Below are 13,537 nucleotides of genomic sequence, written 5' to 3'. Positions count from 1 at the left end.
TCTCTGCTTTTTAATACGCTGTCTAGATTTGTCATAGCTTTCCTTCCAAGGAACAAGTGTCTTTTGATTTCATGCAGTCACTGTCCACAGTGATTTTGGAGCCCAAGAAAATAAAATCTGTCACTGCTTCCATTTTTTCTCCTTCTATTTGCCATGAAGTGATGGGACTGGATGCCACAGTCTTCGTTTTTTGAATATTGATCTTCAAACCAGCTTTGTCACTTTCCTCTTTCACCCTCATCAAAAGGCTCTGTAGTTCCTCTTCACTTTCTGCATATCTGAGGTTGTTGATATTTCTCCCATCTCAATTAGGATAGGGTCTGCGATAGAAACAAACTTATGGTTACTCAAGAGGAAAGGGGGGAAGGGATAAATTAGGAATATGGGATTACTATATATAAAATAAATAAACTACATATAAAATAGATCAACAGTGACCTGCTGTATAGCACAGGGAACTATATTTAGTATCTTGTAATAACCTAAAATGGAAAAAATAAAAAAGTATACATATGTGTGTATTTATATGTATGTATATATATATGTGGATGTGCTTAGTCACTCAGTCATGTCCAACTCTTTGCAACCCTACAGACTGTAGCCTGCCAGGCTCCTCTGTCCATGGGGATTCTCCAGGCAAGAATACTGGAGTGGGTTGCTATGCCCTCCTCCAGGGAATCTTTCCAACCAGGGATAAAACCCAGGTCTCCCACATTGCAGGTGAATTCTTTACCACTGAGCCACCAGGGAAGCCCATGTATATATATATATATATATATATATATATATACTTACATATGTAACTGGATCAATTTGTGGTACACTTGAAAGTACACTGTAAATCAACTATACTTCAGTTTTTAAAAAAGGCTCTGCAATTTTGGGTACATTGGGTAGAATTGCCAGATTTAGCAAATAAAGTACAAGTCATGAGACACTCTTTTATTCATTGTTCATCTGAAATAAATTTTAAGTATCTAAATTATGTATCTCTCATCAATTAAATTTATGATATATTGGCTCTCCTTAATGATTCCTTGTTTTGAAGAATTACATAATTTATTCCAGAGACTGTCCATTTACATGGTTCCATTTTCATTATGTTACTTATTTCATAGGTTTATCTCACTTATTTCGTCCTTTGGACATTCATTAATGAGAAAACACATTTAGCTTTATGAATAGATATAATTGCATAAAGTTAACAACTCTGGGAACTTCTCTTCAAATTTGATTTGTTAAACACATAAGACCATCATTCATGGCACAACTTGCCTTTTCCACTCTTCAGGATCACATTGGATCTCTCTAATAAATAATTTTTTTAACATGTCCACTAACAAAAATACTTTTTGTCAGTTTTTTCCTTTCCCTTTTAACACTATGATACTTTCACTTGTCCATATGCTAGGAAAGCAGTTAGTAACATCCATGTAAAAAAATCAAATCTTTAAGAGATGAAACTCATTTCAAAATACAGTCATAGCAAGTACAATAATGATTATCCACATAATCATTTTATAATCATTATTGAAAGAGGAGAAATTGCTCTTCTCTCAATTTCCATAATTCTATTGTTAGAGATACCGAATACTACGAAGAAGAAATAAGCAAATTAGTTTCATTTAATGGAATATTTAAAAAGTTAAATAAGAATTTTGGGCCTTTTCTGGAGAATTAAAATATTTCAGTGCTTTAAATATTAAAACTGAGAACTCTTCCAGCTGTATTTGTTAAAGAGTGTCAATGAATTTCTGAATGCAAGAGAAATGAAGAATACTGACTGCCAACAAAAGTTACAAAAGTCCTTTAATCATTCAATTCAAATGTTAATAGTATAAATGCTGAAGAGAACAACTTCATGTCAATTACTTCAACCTCAATAGAAAAAATATCTCTATTTGAAGAGCAAGTATTATGAAGAATGTGGCCCGACAGTCAACACCTTCCACATAATCTTTCATGCTTTGTTTATCCTCAGAATAAACATGTCTTCACCTTTATGTAAACATCCACCAAAATTTGTATTTGTATTACATTGATCAAAAGCAGTGTAGAAGCAAGGGGAAATATGTATTTTCTACATCGTAATTGCTTGTACCCATGGCTATGTTGAAAAAAAAGATGAGGCTATTAAAACACTGATAATCTCTGTAATCATAAGTGAAGCTATTATTTTTGTTGTTGCAGTGGACTTTATCTCGGCACTTGAAATTATGATTGCAACTTTGGAATCAGAAAATACTCTGCCAGTACTACATTAGGTCATTTGAGCTGAAAGAATGATGATGGTATGGAGGGTATTTACAGCTTCTGCTTCAATTACTATATCTCAATCTGAATTCCTGTTAATCAAAAAAATTATTTTATCTCTTTCTTTTGTACTAGTTCCCCTGGAGAAGGAAATGGCAACCCACTCCAGTATTCTTGCCTGGGAAATTCCATGGACAGAGGATCCTGGTGGGCTACAGTCCATGGGGTTGCAAAGAGTCAGACATGATTTAGTGACTGCTGCTGCTGCTAAGTCGCTTCAGTCGTGTCTGACTCTGTGCGACCCCATAGACAGCAGCCCACCAGGCTCTGCCGTCCCTGGGATTCTCCAGGCAAGAACACGAGTGGGTTGCCATTTCCTTCTCCAATGCATGAAAGTGAAAAGTGAAAGTGAAGTCGCTCAGTCGTGTCCAACTCTTCACAACCCCATAGACTGCAGCCTACCAGGCTCCTTGGTCCATGGGATTTTCCAGGCAAGAGGACTGGAGTGGGTTGCCATTGGCTTCTCTGGACTTAGTGACTAAGCAACAGCAATATCCTATTTGAGGATAGAAGATTGAATGTTTTCCTCCTAAGAATAGGAACAAGACAAAGATGTCCACTATTGGGGAGATACAAATAAAAATAAAATCTTCAAATTCAGAAAATCTCTTCATATTGCAAAAGAAGGAAAAGAAAACATCATTTCCTAGACCCAGCATGATGCATTGATGTGCTTGCCCTGCATGGTGGGAAAATGCCCCTCTGCCATACCTCTTTTTTCTTTCAAAGGGCACACTGTGATCAAATCAGGTGTCTTTTCCTCAAGAAGCTCCATGGATGCTCCATGGATACTCCATGGAGTAGAATAGAGAATAGAGTAGACTAGAGTAGAGAATATGGTAGCCTTTTAGTTGCACAACAGGTCTCTCCTCAACAGGCTTATAGAAGGATTGGGAGAAACCAAGAACACAGGCCCCTCAGTTAAAGGACCTAACTGCAGGGGAACTGTAGAGGAAAAGGAATAAGTAGACTGATGCAAAATACTAACAGTGTGTAACCAGCTGTTGTACCAGATGGAAAATGAGAAATTCCTGAGGAAACTGCAGGATAAGCAGAACTTTTATCAGAATGGGCAAAGAGATTAGCCTGAGGAAAGTTACTGACACATATGGCTCACCAGTTCCCACCTCTGAGATTCTCTCAATCTATCCATTTTGAGCTGTTTGCCAAGGATTTCCTAGCTGGAGGTTTTGTTCTTCTCCATTCTCCTGATTCTCTTGTCCCTGCAGTCCCTGCCTCTTCCAGACCCTGCCTCCTCTGATCCCTTCATGGGTTGACCAGAGTAGGGATTTCTCCCTTTAGTAAAAAGTTCTGATCAGCCAACACAGAAGTCTTCAATTCTTTTCTTGGATGTCTTTCTCTAGATTATCCCCACATTGAGTACCTGCTGCTCAGATTTGACTGTCTGTTCTTGTCATCCTACCACTTTCCCTTAATTTGGATTTGGATAGCTGGCAAGAGAGTCAAAACAAAGGTTGCTAAAACTAGAGCACGTTTTGATCTGACCCCAAGTTCCAACCAGGGAGTTCTGAGAAAGCCTCAACAAAGCACTGATGAAAATCAATGGGGGACTCCCATGTCTTCTAGGTGCACTGCTGCAACATCGCCCAGCTCAACATTTTTGGAAAGGCTTCAAGTACAGCTGTCAGCAATCCTTTTCTGAGTTCATAACTGCCTTGGTTACTCCATAGATGTGAAGGGTGGGGTGCCAGATAGCTTCCCCTGACATAGTGATCTTCCAGACCCCAATGTGATTGCTCTTCCAAAGGAGCAAAATCTCCTAACTGCAGAATTCCATGACAGTTGCTGGTTGCTCAATTTCATTTAATAATCAGTATATATTCCTATGTGTGGGCTGTAAACTGAATATGCACTGAGGTGTACTTTTGCAAATTTCTGGGGCATGGAGGAAAGAAGCCTTTAAATAAGAAACATCAGCTGGTAATAAAGGCATTTGAATTACATGGGCATCCTGAGTAGCTTCTCAATGGCATCAGTGCTGCTGGTGACCCAAATAGACTGGCTTGCTTCCTTCACATTGAGACCAAAACAAAACAAAACTGTAATCAGGGCACTTTGGTTTCCCTTCCTGTGTTTACATTATTTCAACACCTTGTTTCTTTGCTTTTTTCCAAGTGACTAGTATAGCTACTCTCCCTGTTGCCTTCCATGCAGAAATCTTAATCTTCCCATGATGCTCTATCATTTCTGGCTTTCTATTAATAGCTATGCAGTGTGTGGAGCATGAGGGACTCCTGAAGGAATCACCTTGTCTAAGACATGAAGTAGACTCAGTCTAGGCCATAAAGTGCATTAACTGTGTCCTCAAATTAAGCAGGTAATTTATTAACAGTTAAAGAAGCTGTGCCTAGATGGGAACCACCCATCTGAAAGATTATCACCTCCCTCTTCCCCTGATTCAGTCTGAGGCATGGAGCGGTAAAGACATCCAGGGAGCAGAGAGGAGAAGCAGGGTTATGAGAGAGAAAATGTATTTGTCTTGCATTTTCTCTTTAATTTTTTCAATAGTTTCTTCTGCTTATCCAAATAATTTTTAAATTTCCTCTTGGAATGGTTAGAATTATATTCATCCCATAAATATCAGCAACTCGTTTACTGGGATAGACCCCCTTCTAAGAACCTCTGCAAAACTGCAAAAATTGTCCTCTGGCTACTGCAGGACTGGAATCTCATATGTATGCCAATTCTAAATGCGACAGATATTAACTGTTTTAAAAAGAGACCAGCAGGCAACATTACTGACTTCCCATATTTTCCAACCATCCAGTGATCATGATTGAGATTTTGGAGCCTATTATTACCCATAAGTATTCAAAAGTAAAATCTTGAATTTGGGTGGTTTTTTAAAGATAGTATTCCAAAAGAACAGAGGGCTAGGGGGAAGAGTATTTATAATTTAGGGCCTTTTACCTGACTGTTGTGCGGCCAAGACTTTCAGCTGATCTGCTCAAATCAGGAACTACCAGACTCATCCCATTCTTATCAAAATTGCTGAAGAAATGATAATTAAAAATTTCTCCCAACACGAAAATCTATTCACCAAGGTAGAAGACAAAATAATTTTATTAGTGAATAATCATAAAAGAAGAATGTGATGTGCACTATAGGAAGTCTGCTAAGAGATTACAAAGTCAGAAAGAAACCTCACCCTTTTATAAAGCTGATTGGATACAACTCATTACATACATGTTCTCAAGATAAACAATAACTAAACCTTAAGTAAGAGGACTTGACACCATCATTTATCATAGTTTACCCTAAATTCATCCAGTAATTGGGATGAGCATCTGTGTTAATTGAAGCTTCTCATATCTATATGAAGGGGGATAGTTTTGCAACTTGGAGCAAGGCACCCATAGAAGAAGTTAGGCTTCTACCCTCCTACAGAAACTGAGAAATTGGGAGTGCGAACACCCTGGAAGGGTACACTTCAAAGAGGTAACTCCAAGGCTTCCTGAGAAAGATATTGTAGGGGTGTAAAACTGCCAAGTCTTCTTAAAAGGTTCATATTCATCCCAAAGGGATGGATAATATTAAACCTGCTATATTTTTATGCCTGCTTTTGTGTTAATGTAAGCTTTAGAATAAGTTGAGTAATCACCTAGGAAAGCAATGGCTAGATTGTATAAGACTATGTTTCTTTGTAAGACATTGCCAAAGCTTGCAAGTATCTTCAACTTTAATTTACTTAGCAAATACATTAAACTCATGATCCAATACATTCATTCATTCAACACTCATTGAGTTGAAACACAACATGCCAGTTTTAGGCACTGGATTCATAGTAGTCTGTAAAGTAGATAAAACTCCAAGCTCTGAATGTAGTTTATATTCTATTGAGGAATACAGAATAATGAGACCATATTAAAATGCTTTGTATGCTAAATGACACCTTGACAAAAACACTGAAACATCAAAGTGGGATAAAGTCAACACAAAAGGAAAAGCTATGGAGACAATAAAAAGATCAGGGGTTGGGGTGGAGACGGAAGGATGGAAAGACAGCACAGAGGAGTTTTACAGCAGTGTAGATACTCACTATGGTGCCATAATGATGGATAAATGTCATCAACACAGGTCTAAACCCATATGATACACAATACCAAGAGTGACATGTTATGTAATTGATAGACTTTTATGTGTCAATGTAGGTTCATCAATTGTAACATATATGCCACTCTGCTGGGGGATGCTGTTAATGGGAGGCTGTATGTGTGTGAGGGGGAGGAAACGGGAAATCCCTGCACGTTCCCCTCAATTTTGCCATGAATCTAAAACTTCTCTAAAAAAATTATCTTAATTTCTTTTTTAAAAGCTGCCAGAAGACTGATTCAATCTTTAGTACACATATGTACTAGTCTGCCAAGGCTGCTGCCTTAGTCCATTGAGGCTGCTATAACAAACTACTAACAGACTGGGTAGCTTATAAACAACGGAACTTTATTTTGCACAGTTCTGGAGGTCAGGAAGTCCAAGACCAATGCAGGAGCATGGCTGCATTCTGGTGAGAACAGTCTTCCTGGTTAACAGACAGCATCTTCTCATTATGTTCTCATGTGCTGGAGAGGCTGGGGAGCTCTGTGAGGCCCCATTCATGAGCATTCCACTCTCCAGACATAATCACCTCTCAACGACCCCACCTTCTAACACCATCACACTGAAGATGACGTCAACATATGAATTTAGGGGTGAGAGGAGGGGACACAAACATTCAGCTGTCAAAACAAAGTACCACCACAGATGAGGTGACTTAATGCAACTTTATTTGACTCAGTTTTGGAAACTGGAAGTCCAAGGTCACGGTGTCGGTAGGTTTGTTTTCCCAAGGCCTCTCTCCTTGGCTTGCAGATGGCTGCCTTCCGTGTTCTTGCATGCCCTTTTCTTTATGCATGCTTGCCTCTGGTGTCTCTTTCTCGTATAAGAATACCAGTCATGTTGGATTAGGGCCCACCCTTATGACCTCATTTCACTTTACCACTTTAAAGGTCCTATCTCCAAAACAGTCACACTGGGATAGATTTGGGCGAAAAACAATTCAGTCCATGATAGTATACAACTGATTTTAAGTACTTTTCACAAAATACTATTTACCAGTATCTCTAATGAATTCTGACATTATGTTTTACTTAATTTCTTTAAAAATATTAGCTCTGATTCACTGAACTGATTTCACAGTTCCTTTATAGGCCAAGGTGGTTGCTTAGTAATGTGTTACCTAGACTAGGCTCAACTACCTTTCTGAGTTCCCTTTTCTGTATGTTTCCCATTAGGGTGGGCCATAAAAGATATTCTTGTGCAAGACTTGGAGGGTGTAAGTGATGTAACAGCCGTTTTGTATCTTCGTAACATGTTGCTGCTGATCTACCGACCACCTCACTGGCATGAGACACCACTAGAACTATGACCATGCCATATAGGTCCTGTGGCATCTCTGATGCTCACACCGGATGCGTGCGATCTCCTCACTGATTGAGGGGCCCAGCTTCTGAAGGACTGCATACCAAGGCCAGAGGCAGTAAGAGCTGTCTCCAGGTTTAGCCCCTCCTTGTCAGCACTGCTTACGGTTGTGAGTTCTCACTTGTTTTTGCTCTCCTTCACGTCACATCCATCTCCTTTCCCTTACTGTCTGCCCTGAGCACTTTAGTCAGATGTCTTCAACAGGCATAGAGACAACCTCATAGACACCGCTTAACCAGTTCCCACAGTTGTAGAAAGACAAAGCCCTGTAATAAATCCCTTTAGACATACATTCCTCTTAAGGTTCTATGTCTCTAATTAAATCCTCCTGAATCACAAATGTGTACCAAATTGGGTGTTGCTTCACCAGGGTTCAATTCCTGGGTTGGGAAGATCCCCTGGAAAAGAAAATGGCAACCCACTCCAGTATTCCTGCCTGGAGAATCTCATGGACAGAGGAGCCTGGTAGGCTACAGTCCATGGGGTTGCAAGAGTCAGGACATGACTTAGTGACTAAACCACCACCAATCTGATGAGAGTCAGATTTAAAACCATTAAAGATCCTGTTTCAGTTGTCAAGAGGCACTCATAGTCCATGATGTGCAGTGGCAATACAGTTACTCAAATGATTATCTCTAAGTATTATCATGTGCGTTTAGAAAGCAAATTGTTGGGAATGCAAGATTTTCTCTCATAGGTACTTTAGTGAACAAAAGGAGTATGAAACTGGTTGTTTATTCTAAATGTGTTGGACAATGTTGGGAAACAACATGAAAAGCTCAGGAATTTAAATTCCCAGCTCAAGATCCACAAACAGACCCTAAAGCTTCAATGATAATTCTGAAAGCACCTCATCCCCTAAAGCTGCACGGCTGAGATTTATGAAAAGAAATCCAGTGACAAATCTGTTGGGTGGCTTAATTACTATGTACATTGAATTTCCAACTTTATATGGTCTCATTAAAATTAAAATTAGGGCACTGATTAGTAAAGAATCCTGAAAATTTGGATGGGGAAATAACAGAATTCAGTGGAGCTGAATCTTCAATACCTAGAAACACTTTCAATATATCTACCAGGCAACCCCTCACCCCCCTCAATCCACTGCTATGGCTTCATGAGGAATTCCCTATGACGAGCTGACCAGTGAAAGAAAAAAAACTCAGGCTTGGATCAGATCATTCTGCATAGTACGCAGCACCACAGCCCCACTCTGAGATGGTCCTGAAAGTCAGTAGTGAAATCACCTGATTTATTTTGCCTGGAAGGAGGAATGGCTGAAGTTGAGTTAACACTTATTTATGCACAGTGCCTAATGGTTTGGCTAAATGATCAAGGACTAAGGAGGGGTACATTGGAAAACCTGCAAAAGGGAGTTCAGGGGAAGAGGTGCACATCTAGACCTTTCCAGATGAAGAGAGTGAAGGTCTTTGTGTACCATGTGAATGCTCACCAAAGGGTGACCTCATCAGAGGACTGAAACTTTAAGTGAAGGACACATTCTGTGATGCCAGTCTCCTATCAGTCAGGTCCATCACCCAGCCACTTGTCATTGCCAAATGTGCTCATGAACACAGTGGCTGCAGCAGCAGTGAAGGAAATTATGCATGTGCTCAGCAAAGTGGACTTTCACTCAGTAAGACCAATCTGGCTAACGTCACTGTTAACAGATTAATCTGCCAACAGCAGAGACCAACAATTAACTTGGCACCGTTCCCTGGATGGATCAGTTTAGCCATGTTACAGGTTGATTGCATTAGACCATTCTCATCACAAAATGAACAGTATTTTGTACCTATCATCAAAGATATTTACCCTGCACATGCATTTGCCTTCCCTGCTTGCAATGCATCTGTCAAAACCAACACCAATAGATTTACAGAATGTCTCATCCACCAGCATGATATTCCTTGTACTCTTGGACTCCAGGAGAGACAAGAGGCTGCTAAAGTCTCCACAGTGAAAGTGTCTTTGAGGGCACTAATGGGAGTGCCTAGTGATTTCAATTCAGATCAATTCTTAAGCCTGTTTGTGGAGGAGGCCCTATACAAGTTGGGCATTTGAAAGTAACACCATCAGTGAAATTAAAAACTTTAGGTGGGGGATATGTTGCCTGCAGAGCCCCAAAAGGACTAAAAGATGTATTTATATTAACACTGTGAGTATTAAGAACAGAAAATGAAAAGCAGTCTGTAGCTGCTTCTTGACAGCATCAGGGATGAAACAGCCCTTGTTTTACAAGTGATTTTCAGGAACTCAACTGATGGGGCAGATCTCTGTGTGGTGAAATAAAAACTTGTGCTTTTTTTTGTGAGTATTTATATGCCCTCAATGAATCTGTGAGATGAATTTCCTCAGAGGAGGATATCATCAATGTCATGTCACACCTGTGCTCCTGGAGGAAACTGGATGCAGTTAAGACATTGCCTGCAAAGACTGTGCAACGGTAGAGTTGTTCAGGTATCCCATGGGTAGCCTGGTAAAGGTACCTTGCGTCCTTGGAGGTGAAGGTAAACTGTAGCTGAAAGGATGTTAAAAAGAGCACTGAACGGAACATATTAGCCAAGCTGGAATCACAAAATATTTACTACTTGCTATTTGAATGGAAACAGTAATTTCAGTAACATTGGGTACTAGGTTCTTAGCAGATAGGCCATAGCATTAAGGTTTTAATAACCCACTGTGAAGCACCATCATTACTTCCAGGCTAAGAACAAGCTATACTGGATCCTTAAACAGAGAAATAGTGGCAATGATCACTTGTTTTCTAGGTAGGTATTTACAATGGTTTCAATTGAGGTATATGGTACACTAGGGTCTCCTTTTGTCAATCAATCTGTAAGTGCCAAAAAATTTAATTTTATTATTCTTTGGATCAAAGCATCCATGCTTTCTAGGGGATTATGCTAAAATTAAGTCAGTGGGTGTTATGACCATGCAAAACTTAAGACAACAGTTCTGTTGGTTAAGACGAAATATCCTATTTGTTCCTAAATGACTCAGTCTCCTGGGTTGCTATAATAAAATACAATGGACCAGGTGGCTTATAAACAACAAAAATTTATGTCTCACAGTTCAAGAGGCTGGGAAGTCCAAGATCATGGCACCAGAAGATTCCTTGTTTGGTGGACTGCTTCCTGTTCACAGAAGGCTGTCTTTTCCTAAGTCCCCATATGGCAGAAGAAGCAAGGAAATTTTCTGAAGTCTCTATTTTAAGAGCACTAACTCCAATCACGAGGGCTCTGTTCTCCTAACTGAATCACTCCCCAAAGCCCCGCCACCAAATACCATCATAGGGATATACATATTCAGTATAGCACTATATTTTATATTTGATAACACCTCTAAGATTTTAGGGGGTAACATGATTAAGGGGGTACCCAGGTATAACTATAACTTGAGCGCTGTATTAAGGCTATGAAAATTTACCAATGGTACACTTCAGTATTAAAGTTAATATTAAAGTTAATTTGGAAGGTACAAAAGCCAATCACAGCACCCTTTTATCTTTTGTTGTACAAATGATTTTAGTATATTCTGGATTTATAATTGAGTCAAAGTGTGGATATAATTTATATAATATTGTACAGAAACTACGGAACTACATTTCAGTTATCTTGTTGTTTACTCTCCTTGTATCTAAGTCTCTGCCTCCCTCCCTTCATCCTTCCGTTCCACTTATCTCCTTTCCGTGGTTACTTGCTGCACTTCAGGAGGGTTCTCGTTACTCTGATCAAATCTATAAATGTCTTTCTTCAGGAAAGGGTTGGGGCCTGCTCCATGGCAATGGTTGCTTCACATGGTGCAAGGATCCCAGGCCTAAGCTGCATTTGAATTAACCTCTTTGCTGCACCTCAGGATAGGAGTTTTGTACTCTAACCATGGGCACAGAACCTTTTAAACAGGTGGTGCAGCAAAAGCATGCTGGGCCCATAACCCAGAGAGATTGGCTGACTTAACATCCTCTGTCTGCTATGGCTGTCTTTTCTTTTTGCCATGCAGGTTTCTTTCTCTCTTATTTCTCTCATACAAATTTCCTCACTTATTCTGGACTTCTAGCCATGTACATCACCCATGATGTGGACATTCTGGGTAGTCACAAGGGAAAGTACCACAGTCCAGCAGCCGGCCTCACAGGTAGCTCAGACACCACCTGCCAAACAGACTGAACCCCATGGCAAGTCACCCTGGGAGCAGAGCCAATGAACAATTCTCTTAGGGACAAGAGCCTCTTAGAGTGGGAAGAGATAGCAACATCCAAAAAACAACACAGAGCAGAGCAGGCCAAAGTGTAAGCCTGCCAGCAGTTGGTGGTTCCATCCCAAGCAGCCTCTGCCACATCACAGAACCTGTCAGACAAGAGCAATTAGCAAAGTGACCAGGTGACCTGTCTTAGATGGACAATCCTGTTCATGCCCAGCTGTACTACCTGCCTCCCAGTCACTCTGCTGGTGGCAGGATTCATGCCCTGGGGTGATGCAATAGCGGAACATGTGACACCTTAAACTGGACAGATGAGACCTACATAAGCTTACTAGTTATGTCTATTCATAGGCCAGGCGAGAGGACACCACACACCAACCAGGGTCACACAGGTTCTCATGCTTGGGAACAAAGGGAAAACCAGGGGTTGTGGGAAATGTCTCTGTGGTATGCAGAGGGTGCAGTGAAGTTTCTGTGAGAAGATGGAAATGGTTTTTCAGAATAATTTTGTGGGCTGGTAGGGAAGTGAAACTTGCCACTGAGGGAAAACCAAGAACTGGTCCCCCAGATAAGGAAGGAGGACTGTCTGACTACAGTGACCTGGGGGAAGAGAACAGGGAGGGAAATCTGCAGTTAGGTCATCAGAGATCTTAGTTTCAGATGTGAAGAGACTCTATTACACTGGGCCTTAATTTCAAGCCACAGTTGCTATAATTTAAAGTATTCTGAAGACTATAAAAACAACCCAAATGTTCATTAGTGATTATTATAGCTGTAGGGCAGAAACATGTTCAGTGCAGAAGTAAGATGTTATAATGAGAGGTAAGTAATTTAAGGTAATTTCAAAAGAAGATAATAGGGCTTAGAAAAGCAGAAAGCTGTAACTGAAAATATGCCTTAGTGGTTGACAATATATGATTTCTAAGAATGCATTCCCTACCCTACTCCACCCCCACCATGGAAAAACTGGTACTGAATCATGTGAGTTTCAAATTCTGTAAATATATAAGAAAGTAATATGTGGAAGGGTTGTTTATTTAATACACTCCATTTTTTTGAGCAGTTTTAGGGTTACAGAAAAAATTAGCAGAAAGCACAAAGTTCCTATGTACCCCTTTATGTCTACCTCCCTCCACACTTTTCCCTTATTAATACGGTGCATTAGTGTGGCACATTTGTTGTAACTGATGAGCCAATACTGATACATTTTTACAACTCAAGTCCATGGTTTACATTAGGGTTGACCCATTGTATCTTACACTTTGTAGGTGTGTTTTACACTTTGTAGGTTTTGACAAATGAATGACATGTATCCACCATTATAGTATCCTATAGGATGGTTTCACTGTTCTAAAAATTGTCTGTAATCCACCTATTCATCGCTCTGACCCTCACCCTGACCACCTGGAAATCACTGATTTTTTTAGTGTCTCCACAGTTTTGCCTTTATCAGAGTGCATTACAGTTGGAATTATACAGCATAAAACCTTTTCAGATTGACTTGTCTCATTTAGCCACATGCATCTAAGGTTCCGTATCTCTT

At 40.0% G+C, this 13,537-nt stretch overlaps 1 protein-coding gene across 1 annotated transcript in view; it reads right to left on the bottom strand.

Annotated features, from left to right (window-relative positions):
- The window catches only part of LOC110150701 (zinc finger protein 33B-like), a 98,375-nt gene that overhangs the window by 38,161 nt on the left and 46,677 nt on the right, over positions 1–13,537 (bottom strand). The window lies entirely within an intron of this gene.

This window comes from Odocoileus virginianus, unplaced genomic scaffold (genome assembly GCF_023699985.2).
Source record: "Odocoileus virginianus isolate 20LAN1187 ecotype Illinois unplaced genomic scaffold, Ovbor_1.2 Unplaced_Contig_62, whole genome shotgun sequence".
NCBI lineage: Eukaryota > Metazoa > Chordata > Mammalia > Artiodactyla > Cervidae > Odocoileus > Odocoileus virginianus.
This window is presented reverse-complemented; position numbering and strand designations above follow the sequence as displayed.